The sequence below is a fragment of the Calonectris borealis genome, chromosome 23 (genome assembly GCF_964195595.1).
Source record: "Calonectris borealis chromosome 23, bCalBor7.hap1.2, whole genome shotgun sequence".
In the NCBI taxonomy this organism is placed as follows: domain Eukaryota; kingdom Metazoa; phylum Chordata; class Aves; order Procellariiformes; family Procellariidae; genus Calonectris; species Calonectris borealis.
Window position 1 is genome coordinate 5,725,511 of NC_134334.1, and position 12,484 is coordinate 5,737,994.

A 12,484-nucleotide genomic window follows, 5' to 3' on the forward strand; every position below is an offset into this window, starting at 1 on the left:
TGCAGGCGAGGATTTATTTGTGACATTCTGTCTGGGTGAGAGAAAACAAAAAAGGCCTGTTAACCAAAACACTAATTGCTGTGACTGATTGTCACATATCATCATTTTCATAGGATCTCCTCCATCCCTGGCTTGCAGGGAGCTGTGAACCAGGACTCGGAGACTAGCAGACACCAAGGAGAAACAGGACAACCAGCTACCTGCCTGGCACGCTCGGCTGAGCCAGGGCCTCCTTCCCGCTGTACGCCAAGCCCCTCCAGCTTGCATCCCTCCCCAGCCCAACTGGTAGAGTCACTCGGAAGCAGCTTTTCATGACCCCTTCTGTGTTATCTGGGCAAGATGTTCCGTTATCCCCTAAAAGCCTCAGGAGTTACCAGTGTTGGTCTTCTCTTGTTCTCTTTGCACTATCACAAACTGCACTTAGAAAGCATCCCACTACCTCGCACTTTCAAGGAGAGGTGCCCACAGAAGATGCACCTAACTAGGATCCCACCACCGCTGACCAGCTCAGCATTTCTGGATCACATTCTCCACTCCAATAACTCATTTTAATTCAGCAGTTCAACCGGGAAGTGGTTTTGGTCCAAAGACACTGAACCAAACACCATCAGACTGGGAAAGAGCACACCCAAACTTTCCCATGCGCCCTTAGATATTTAACTGGACAAATTACCTACCCCAGTGTCAGCCATACCCTGCATACAAAAAGTGCATGCACTGTTTACAGCAGGCACCATCTCTTTATCCACCAGAGAGCACGAAGCACAGAGGACAGCAAGAGGGAGAGGATGGAAAAGAGCACAGCAAGTCAGCAAGGCTACGTGTACACTGCAGCTTTAAACAGCTGGCTTGGGTACCACAGGCTTAGCAGCCATGGCAGCTCTGCGAGGGCTGCAAAACCTTCCAGAGAAGCTGAATCGAGCCTTGGGCAATTAGCCTTTACCAGATTGTGTGCTGCCCACACTGTGGCTAGCTGTTTTAAAGTCATTGCTGAGCACACCCGCATGAGCTGTGAGGCCTTAGACTTGGTCAAAGCCCACAGGAGAAGAGGTGGGAGGCTGCCAAGTTGCACTGCTCACCCAACGCTGCACAGGCTGCGCTTCCCCTGGAGACCAAGCATGCACATCCCCCTCCCCTGCACCATTTGGTGAGCAGAACACCCGAAGATTACCGGATTTTAGAGTCCAAGATGTATAAGGACACCAGGGATGACATATTCCAAACGCAGCAGGTTTAAACACAGAGGTTCCCAGCTGCTGGGTGTTTATCTTGCTACTTGCTCTAGAAAATCACCTAATGGAGAGCTGACTACTCACATATGGATGGTTCCTCCTCCTTTCCCCAGCTACCTACCTGCTTTCAAAGCAATTGAGAAGACATGAATTTGCAAAAATGCCCAGCACTAGGGTCAATTCTGCTGGCATTGAAGTGGCTAGTCAAACTTCTGGGACTTCAAGGAGATCAGGTTTAGGCAAACACAAAGCACATACAAATCCTACTGTAAGTATTTTCCTGCCATTACCTCCCACGTAAGCAATTGCTGGAATTGCCACAGGGAGATTCTGTGATTATGTACAGAAAGGGCATCAATCAGGCCAACTCTCTATTCAGCTGCCTCCCATCCATTGAAAGAAGTCTGGGAACGTTTGATCTAGAAGTTAGAGCACAGGATTGAGAGGCGGGTGCTCAAGCACCACTCCCTGCTCTGCCAAAGGCTCATGAACACCTGTAAATCATTCATTTAACTTTTCCTGTGACTTGATTTCCCCTTTGCTTGAAGAGGGCAATAATGCTCCTTTGCCTTGCATAAAGTCTGAACTTTTGCTGATCTTCACAAGAGGATCAAGGGCACTAGACTAAACAGCATCATGACTGCCAGAGTGTGTGCTCATGTTCCACTATACCACCTTCCACCACAGGATCCTTAAATTTTCTGCAAATCTCCATTGACTCAGCACATCAGCCCCCACAAGGCAGAGGGTATTATCATCCTACACACTCATGGGCAGGAGGTGGGAGAAAGGTGAAAGGGCTGGGTAGTAACAGAAGTACGTCACAGCCCCATAGTCCGGACTAATTGCTAAATGGCGTTCCTGTGCTGGGAGGAGATCTCTCTGCACCCGCTCCAAGTCCAGCACTCCCTACCAAAAAAGAAACACAGATTCGCACCACTACCTGTAGCTGAGTGAGCAGCAGGCAGAAGTATTCAATTTAACTTTCAGGGTCTTAGGACAGGTCTGCACCAAGAAAGACGGCAGATTCCTGACACCGTTAAAACTGAAGTGAAATCTAGGTCTTAATGAAGTCACTAGGAGTTTTGCCATCCACTTCAACAGAGACATACTTCATGTGGATAAGGCAGGTTGTAGCTTTGACGTGGTTTCGCTTATTAGGTGTGAATCTGAGGTGCTCTCTAGGGTTTAGCTTGACCAGCTAATACATATCAAAATTAATTTTTACCTTTTCTACACAAGAATTTTCATAAGGGTTAGCAAACAACTGCTCTACACAAATCCTTTTCTTTCTTCCTTGCAAAGAGAAGACCCAAGAGATGAACTCTGCAGAGACTAGAAAAACAATTTCTGTTTTAAACCACACATGCTTTGACATCTGGTTTAAAATCAACCCAGGCCAAAAGGGACTGAAAGTTACCATTCTGATGGCTGCCCAGTGGTCTGTATAAAATACAGGAGTCGTACTCCACATCTACCCCCTTAAACAGGTCAGAGCAGCTGTGTAAGGCGTGTGAAGTAATCTTAGAGAAAATACAAATCTGTGATGGTACTGATAAAAATTTCCCAGCACAGGCAAGAATAGGAGATGGACAGAGCCAGGTATTCAGGCCTGAAGCAGGAAAACCTACAGATGTAGATGAAGCGTAACATGCTTGAAGACTTCCTGCACCTCCAGATTCCTTGCTGGAGCAGAACTGGGGACATCGCCCTCAAAAGTGCTTGTATCCCTAAGTGTAATTCAATGACACATTTCCTGATAAAGTCGACTTCCAGGGGATCTGGCTCACAGACAGTCAAGGCAACAGAGTCAGCTCTGGGCTGAGCACCCTTGCAATACAGGGACGCACAAAAACCAACTAGTCAGCACGCTCATCCTTTCAGCAGTTCTGGATTGCTCCCAAATGGGATGTCTGCTGCACCCCGCCACCCAGCTCTGGGATAAGGCGGCACTAAACTGGAAGAGGAAAGGGCCCCTGAAGAGATGCCTGAGGGATTTGGTGGGCTGGGAACCCGGAAACCGTCTGGGATGTGGGTGGAGAGATCAGTGCGAAATAGCAGAGCTGTGACACATACACTTTCCATTCATCAAACTCCGGGGAGAGAAAAAAGCTATTATGTTCCCTGCACACATGGGGGAACTGAGGCACTGAGACCACCTGGGGACTCCACTCTAGGAGCCATACAAGGCCCAGTCTCTCAGTACCGCAGGGTTTAACACCCATCACATCCATCCTCACAACTCTCCTCCAAGCGTGTTATCTAAACTACACAGGCGGGGAACGGAGGCATAAATGGGGTAAGTGATTTGCTTTAGATCAACACAAAACTTGGCACAGTAGAGAGTTGAGACAAATCTCAGATCTCCTGAGCCCCAAGATAATGCCTGAACAGCCTCCGTTCGTCAGAAAAGACTCCCAGTTCTGTGATTCAACTAGTTCATTATCCCACCCCAAGAGTTTAAGGAAGATCTCAGTTCTGGCTTTTCTAATCATTAAAATGAATTATTAGACCAGTTTCAGACCAGTTCTGAAAGCTGTCGATGATCTGATCCTGCTACGGGTAGGAGGTATGCTCAGTACACTGATGGCAATGCCAGATAAACCCCACAGTGATATCTGCAACCATAGATCCACAACGTGATCTTACTTGCAGATGGAAGAATAATAGGTGAAGGGGATCATGGCAGTCCCTTTTCAGCAAGAGGAACACTCCTGAGAGGGACAGAGTCGCACAAAAACCCTTGGCCAGTGGATGTAGAAGAGCAACAGGAAAGCCTGTAACAACAGTTGTCCCCATCCCTATTTTAGCTCCTTTGGGCTGACAGCCTCCCTTTCCGTAGCATCTGAATGCCTTACAGCTTCAGCACACCCAGTCTCACAAGGTAGGATACTCTTCTCAACACAGAGGCAGGGAAGTGAGGCACAGAGAGGCAAAATCATTGTCTCCAGAGCCCAGGGAGCGTTGGCACATCTGCCACTCGAGTTAATGACAGACATGATCACAGCGAGTGCAGAAACTGCCAGGCCCACTGCTTTCCCTCTTGTGCCATGGAGGTGGTCAATCAGTCTGAGGACCTCCGAAAGGCATCACCCTATGATCACTGACACCCTTCAACCAAAACCAGGAGGTCCCTGAATCCCATCTGTACAGCCCTCATCACCCCTGCTGCCAGCAGAGGTGGCAGGAAGGGCAGCATCGTAGGAGGGGGCAAGAGACACAGAGGCAGTGGCATGGGAGAAGAGACAAGCAAGGGCTGGTAAACAACCCCCTCCCGTCCCCAATCCCAGTACTTTGAAGATCCGTGTGTTTTGAATTTAATTTTGATTTTCTCGACTTCAGCAGATTAAAGTTGAAATAACCTACAAATTACTTAATGTGTTGTAAATCTTCTGAAATTAAGGCCTAATGGGTAACACATGTCGGCAGGCAGGAGACACAGAGGGGAAGCAGGGTTTCTCACCAGCACGAGGAATGCTGTGGGGATGTGAGCCAAAGGAGAGGGGGCTGGGGCAGGGGATGTGGAGTCGCAGTCCTTCCCCACCAGCCTCCCAGAGTCCGCCTTGCCTTTGGGTTGGAGCTAAGAAGCCACCCCTGGGCCATGTCCTGGCAAAGGGGACACTGGCCGAAGGGGCCACGCTGGGAGGCTGCTGAAGGAACTGGGTGGTAAGATGCTGGTGGGCTAGCAAGGGGCACAAATGCCAAAGAAAATCCACTTCAACACCTCATTTTCCACTTGCTCAGCCCTTCAGTGTCCCCTACACAGCCTGTAGAACCCTGTCCCCAAACAAGATGCCCCTTCACACCAGCATCCGCCTGCAGGGACCTTGGGAACGCCTCCGCCACTTTCCCCACGGGATGCCGCAGGGCCTCCGCAAAGCAAAGAGCTCTCCCGCTTCCTCAGGGCCTGCCCTCTCCTGCGTGGCCACCTCCATGCACCTGTCTCACCGGTCCCCGCGCCGGGCGGCCCCGGCTCCTCTCCCACACGAGCCGCCAGCTCTCCCGCTGCTCCTGCCTGCATGGGCTCCCCCTCCCCTCCCTCCTCTTCAGCAGATTTCTCTCAAGTGCGCTGCCATATGGTTCCAGTTAAGCCCCATATTTTTTCTTGTCGATTGAAAAGACACACTTTCCTCTGTGCCAGACAGTTTACAGATTGCTCCGTTGGCTCAATTTCTTATTGGATTTCTCAAAAAAACTGACATTTTAAATTAATTTACAGCCACAACAAAAAGAGTTCAGAATTTTAATGGTGTTGTAAGTAATTTTTAGGTAATCCGCTCCAGATTTTGATATTAACCTTTGAATCGGAGTTCAGGCAGCTACTATGTTACAGCACTTTAGTTGGCCTGGGTATTGGGGAGGGGGGCAGCAGTGGGGTGAAGGGGGGAGGTAATTTACTGCATGGCAGCATGTGAGCCTGAACGCATGGGAAAGCACATGGCAGCGTATGCACGGGGGAGGCAGCCCTGGTGCATGTCGGCAGCAGCGTGTGTGCCGGCGACATGTGAGCACAGATGTGCACAGGCATGTGCGTTACCAAACTGCATGCCAAGGATGGCAAACGGGCGTGGGAGCTGCCGGAGGACCGGGACACACAGAGTCACCCCGCGCCCACGGGCTGGCCAGAGGCGCACACCTCTGCACAGGCGTCAGCACGCGCGCACGCAGATGCGTGGGGAGGCAAACCTGCGGCTGAAAGCACTGCGGTCCGGGAGAAACGGCTCAGCGCAAAGGCAGGCGAAGGGAAGCACGAGCGGAGGCGGGTGGGATGCAGGTGCTGGCACCTCGGCACCAGCGCAGATGAGCACGCCGGCACGTGCAGGTGTGCCTGCAGCCGGCGCCCACCCCAGCACGCGTGGGAAGCCGCCCCACACCCATGGGTACGCACACATCGCCCAGGCACAGGTCACAGACCCGGCCCCGCCACCTCGTCCTCCTTCCTCCGCCGAGTGCCGTGTCCAGCGCAGCACCACGGGCGAGGAGCAGGGCCAGCCGGCGGGGCTGGGAGCGCAGCCAGCCACCACCGCTCCCTGGCCAGGAACCTCTGCTCAGGTGCTGTTCCCTCCTTCCCTTCTCAATGTCAGCCCCCATCAGGTGTTCACTCACTGGGGCCACCCCTGAAGTTTAAAGCCAAAGCCCAAGGGTAAGGGACACTCTGCCAAGTGCTGTACGAAAGGGGCAGCGGCCCTAGGAGCTCTGCACGGAAGAGCGAGGTGTCTCTCTCTGAAGGAAAGCAACACACCTGGGATTAGAAACAACACAAGAAAAAAGTCAGATACTGAAAATGCCCAGGGGAGGGGAGAGGGAAGAAGAGAAAAAAGCAGAAGGAATGAGAGAAAGAACAACTAAGAGGGAGAGGAATGAAAGAAGGAAATTAAGCAGCAAACAACAGAAGAAAAAAGAAAGAAAAGGCAAATGAGAGAGCAAACGACGGAGAGAACAAATTGTGGAAGCAGGGAAGGAAATTAACAAATAATTAAGGACAAATGAATGAGAGAACTGAGACAGAGTGACGAAGATGCAAAGCAAGAAAGTGAAGGAGACGGCATCATTCCTCCCCTGCCCAGGCCAACAGTTCCCGTGCATGTAACCACAGTGCCAACAAATGGGATTTGCAACACCCAAAGCCTGGCAGCAGCCCTGCCTTCCTTTGAGAGCCCTCTGCAAAGCCTCACTTTATTAGCAGCCAAGGGACCCTGCCTGCCCGTGGTGCAACATGCCCCCGGCACCTTCCCCTGAGGCTGTACGGGGCACATCCATCCTCAGCGTCTCTCCAGCCACTGCAAAGATGCCAGGGTTAGCAAAATGCCTGGCATGACCCTGGCTTGTTGCCACAGACCCTCACATCCCATTTCCCTTTATCATTTGCTCTGCCTGGAAATCCCTTTCCGCTTTCCAGCTGCATATGGGCAGCAAAGCTCCTGTGCCACCCTGAGCTGTGTTACCACCGTGCAATTGCCAAACCAACCGAGACAAAAGGGGAAGTGGGGGCCTGAGTACGGAGCCGCAGCCCTCGCCAACATTTTACTAAGCTCTGGCACAGAGCAGACGGTGGCTGGATATGGTGCCAACTTACTACAAGAGCGGATTTTTAACATTCCTCCCCTCCAGGAGTCACTCGAGGCAGCCAGGGAACCTCAAGCAAAGAGACGAGAAGACAACAACGGCAGCCTGAGGTCTGCTCTGCTTAGAAACCCTGCCACAGGACAGAAGGGACAGCAAGCAACGTCTTGCTATGGTAGCTACCTGCACAGGTGGGAGCAGTCCAGCCAAGAGAGCTGGCTGCATGCACGGCTACGGGCTCTGGGGTAAGTCACGTACCAGGCTAGTGTCTCCCAAGACTCGGGAAGTGTTCAGGATGTACGGGAAATGGCAACAAAGTCATAAAAGTGGACTGGTAAAAGCCCAGCAGCGCTGAGGTGCTCCAAAGACCAGAAGAGATGACAGGAGAGGCACTGATACCTGATCGGTCCTGCAGACCCACCAGGGAGGAGGTGAAAGGGCAAGGGCAAGGGATGGGAGGAGGAGAGGAGATGCTCCCTTTGCTCCCAGTGGCAGCTGGACCCCATGGTGGGGGAGCCCATCCTGCTCCCCTAACTTGGCCCTTGTCCCATGCCACAAAGTTGTGACTTCTAGCTCGTTTGCTAAGCAGAGCTGTCTCTTCCCAGCCGCACCATCTCCTTTGTTCATGCAAGAACCTGTGGGATTCATGCACCCTCCTGCAAACCGAGGAGTTTACAGGAGCGCCAAGTCATTTCCTGGTCCTGCATCCTGCAAGACGTGACAGTGGCTGATACTGCTGATCAAACCTGGCGCGGAGCCACAAGCAAGGACAATGTGCCACGTTCTGATCCACCGGGCACAGTGCCATGGGCAGAGGGACTCAGATGCCCCTCGGCACCGTGCCAGGCGTGGGGGGGATTCAGATGCCCCCCCCGGCACTGTGCCAAACTCGGGGGGAGGGGGAGGGTGTTGGATGCCCCCTTTGGCACGATGCCGGGTGCTGAGGGATTCTCCCTGTGGCACCCTGCCAGCGGGAACAGGGACCCTGCAGCCCAGGTCCAAGCTCAGGGAAGTTCTGGGATCAAGGACTGGACTTCTCCCCTTCCCGTGCCAGCTCTGTGCAGCAAAGGCGCCTGCATTTCACTGACGCAGGAGGTGAGCAGCATTAGAGCAGGCTGGTGAGTCTCCATGACAGGGATCCCTGAGAGCTCCCTCCTCGGGGCTCCTCTGCGGAGCTGGGCTGCCCTGCCACTCAGAGCACCCCTCGGCAGGCCGCCTCGCCAGTGATTGACTGGGGAAAGTTGCTATGACGACCCTGGTTTGAAAAAACCCTCAGTAGTTGCCAACTATTTGTGTTGTTGTTTTACAACTGTGGCCAGTGTCACATGAGCGGGAGCCGGCTGGGGGCCTGGGGACACAAAGGCGAATGGCTTTTTAATGGAGTGTCCTGCCAGCGCTTGAAGACTCAATAAAGAGGAGCTGGCGAGACCCCTCTGTGCGGAAGGCCCCGCGCACGGGGCCAGGGCCTCTTTGTAGAGCCGCGGCCGGGGTGGGAAAGTTTGGAGGAATCAGAAGAAAAGCCTCCCCCCGTGGCCCGGGCTCAAAGTGCTGTCTCCCTGGGGGACAGATCCGTCCCCAGCTGGCCCTGGCCGTTTCAATGGAGCTCGCTCCGGGCACTTGCCTACATCTTGCCCAGGGCCGGTGCTGCCCAGCGGAGCCGGATGGCAGAGTCTGGGGAAGATGTAGGAAGGTGCAGGAGGGGACACAAAGGGTTCTCCCGGGAGCTGGGGCTGCTTCGGAGCAGGAGGAAGACAGCTCAAAGAGCTGGAAGGGAGGAAACGGAGGAGGAGGAGGAGGGGGAGATCCCCACACCTCCCAGGAGCTGTCCCTGCTGACAGCTGGACCCTGACCGGGGCTGTGCCGAAGCCAGAAGATATAAGGGCCCCCAAAGCCCGCAGGTTCGAGCTTGGGAGCAGATGCCCCTCTCAACGACAAGAGCCCCAGGAGCAGTTTTGGGGTGCATGCTGGCAGCACGAACAGCCAGCAGCAAAGACCAAAGACCGTTTCAGTAGCAAAGAGCACTAGGGCACTCTGGGGCACAGAAACTCCTTCTACGCTGGAAAGCAAGGGGAAGAACAGGCCAGGGGAGCGGGGAAGCGTGTGGGGCTGAACGGGCATTCTTCCCAAGCCCGTGCGATTCTCACAGACTTCACCGACTCCAGGGCCTTTTCTTACAGAAGCTATAATTATATTACAGAGTTCCTGTGTAAGCTACTGAGCTTTATTAATTAATCCTGCTTGGTCTCACCCCAGCCAGGGCCCTGGCCTCGTGCAGAGATGTGGAATTTTCCAGGAAAACTTGAAAATCGTCATCAAGGAGAAGAAAATGTTTGCACTCAGCCTTTAAAGCGTAAGGTGGAGAAGGAGCTCATTTCTCTGATTCAGCTGTGAGGTGGGGAGAGGCAGTGAATGCACAGTACGGCTCTGGGGTGTCCAAGACCACAGCTGTCCTGAATCAGCATGGCATTTTCCCAGAGAAGCCCTGAACATGGGAAATTTGGCTTGGGGATTCCTAACTGCAGACTTGGATATGGATAAAGAGAGGTTTAAATACACACACAGCTGTAAACTCCATCTGAGCTCTCAATTAAGCTATCACAGTCCAGTATTCAACCCTAGGAGCCAGTAGTACATAGGCAGGGGGTGCCCGATTAGCGTTTGGATGGTATAAAACAAGCTTATTCCTCAAATGATACAGGAGCCGACATCGCATGAGGCAGAAGTCACCAGGCAGAGACGGACACAGCTGATTCTCAGCTTCTCTGAAGGGGTTTTGCTTAGGGATATGAGAGTCTGTTTGAATCCAAACTGAGATGAAAACTGGAGAACTCCATAAGTTATAAAATTAAAAATCTTAGCTAATATCATGGCATATAATGGGGAACTAATGCTCTCAGACTGACTCACCTTTCCCAACTTTTATCAGGCCGTTACAGAGAAGAATGGAACAGTACTGCCTGCAGCCTGCACATCCCCCCTCACTCCTTTCCCAGGCATTTGGACTTGGAGAAGGTACCTGCCTGCCTAGAAGCTGGTCTTGGAGGACAGGCGCAGACACTCCCCACCCAGCTACAAGCTACAGCTGCAAAACAAGAGGCCAGAATCTTGTTACGAGGATCACACAGAAAAGTTTGGCTTCAAAAGGCAGTAGTAGTTTGTTCTGCGGTGGCCAGGATGAATAAAAGGCCCACCTGATGAAAGTATCATACTTCAGAGCTCAGGGAATCACCCGCCTTCCTTCCCTACGCTGAACACTCCCTGCGCACCAAAGATTTAGTACCTCACCACACCGTACTCACGGAAGGGTTCTGAATATCCATGCAATCATGATTGCATCCTTGGAGAAACACATTCAAAGGTGCACTCCTACACTTTTGCACACATAGCACTGGCAGTTGTGCACACTCTTTCCTACCTGCTCATGACTCCTATCACTCATGCTGATGAAACTCTACCACTTAAGAAACAGCAGCAAGACAGCAAAACACAAACAAACTCGCCCCAAACGGAGACGTCCCTCCTTAGCACACTCTACCCACCCACAGTGGCTGGGATGCTGAGCGTGTCTAGTTCTGTCCCGGCTTAATCTCTTGCCTTAATTTAGGGAAACTCACTTCATCCAGGAGCCACTGGCTTCTAGCTTCCATCCTGAAAAAGTAAAGGTGAGTCAGTGATCAACAAAATAAATAAAAAAAGCGAAAAAGGCACTAATTGGCGAGCACCTGCCTGCAAGGAACAGGAAAAATACCCCCCAAAAAAACAACCTCTAGGAAAACAAAATGCACCGACATCTTTTTATTTTGTTTTTTTCGGTAATTATACTAAAGATGAAAAACTCATAATAAACATCTCCCAGTCCCCACCTGCTAACAGTAATTATAATAGACTCAACAATAAATGGTAAAGCAGAGCAGTGCTGCATCTCGGGAATTCTCTAGGGTATGTGGATTAGCTCGGAAAGCCTGAATGATTAAAATACACTAATTAAAATTTTGTGTTCCTTGGTAACTCGTCTGCCTGGGCCCCTGGTGTTGGCAAAATGGGAATTAACGTGACAAAAGCAACACAGAGGGTTTTTGTTTTAAATAAAGAAGGGGGGGGAGATCTATATAAACAAGTTCTCTCTGCGCACACACACAAATTCAGAGGGACGCAAACTCTTAGGGAAGGACTGAGACGCGTTGCTGGTGTTTAGGATGAAAGCAGCAGTGAAAGCTTTCCCTCACTGCTTAGTTTCTCCCCAAACCATCAAGGAGGAAAGCTTGGGAGAGAGGAAGGGAGAAGACAGAGAGCGCTGGCTTAAGATAAACAGGGTCATGCGCGACCAGGAGCCCGGCTCTTTTAAAACAATTAGAGAAATAAACACACCGAGAGGTGGAGAGGCTCACGCAGGGAAACCCCAGCGCAGGACACTCTTCCGCTCCGTCTCCCTCACGCACATTCCTCCACGGACTCGTCTGCCCTGCTCTTTACCAAAGAAAACAGGACTTTGGAATAACACACCAGAGCTTCTACCCCACTGCAGATACACAAAAGAAATTGAACACTTTTGGGTTGCCCTTAGCAACCTAATTGCATCAGTACATTGCACACAGGAGCCAAAGTAACTGAATTTTGATGAAAAGACGGCGGTAATTTACGGCATCACGAAATTAGTTGTCATAGCGACGGGTTAATTACATCTCAAATTAACAATGCAAGTGTGGTGAAATTAAATATAAATCATATTTTCTGCATAAATTATAGGGGTTGATTAGACCGGGGCTCGGGGAGAGGGAAAGGTTGAGCCGCCATGGGCCTACGCAGCTTTCTGAGCCGACGAGAGAGTCTCCTGGAAACACCGGGAGGAAGCCGGAGTAGGGAGGGAATGAAAAAGTGTCAAAGAAAAAAATGCACTGCCTTGCTGCTCATCTTCTGTGGGGTTTTCTTTGGCTTTTTAATTGTCATCTGAACTCTCCCTCAGTTTCCCCTCGTGGCTTTTGGAGAGAGCGGGGAGAGGAGCCAGGCCCACGTGCTGCGAGGCGCTGCAGCTCCCCGTCCCGCCCCAGCGCCGCAGCTCTGAACCGGGGGAAGCTGAGCTGAGCAGCGCGTGGGCTGCCTGCCCTCAGCACCTCCCTGGCCTCTTCATGGGACAAAACGAGGGGTCAGCTCATGTTAGAACTGCTTGTGATCTTTGTGCCCAGGAAAGC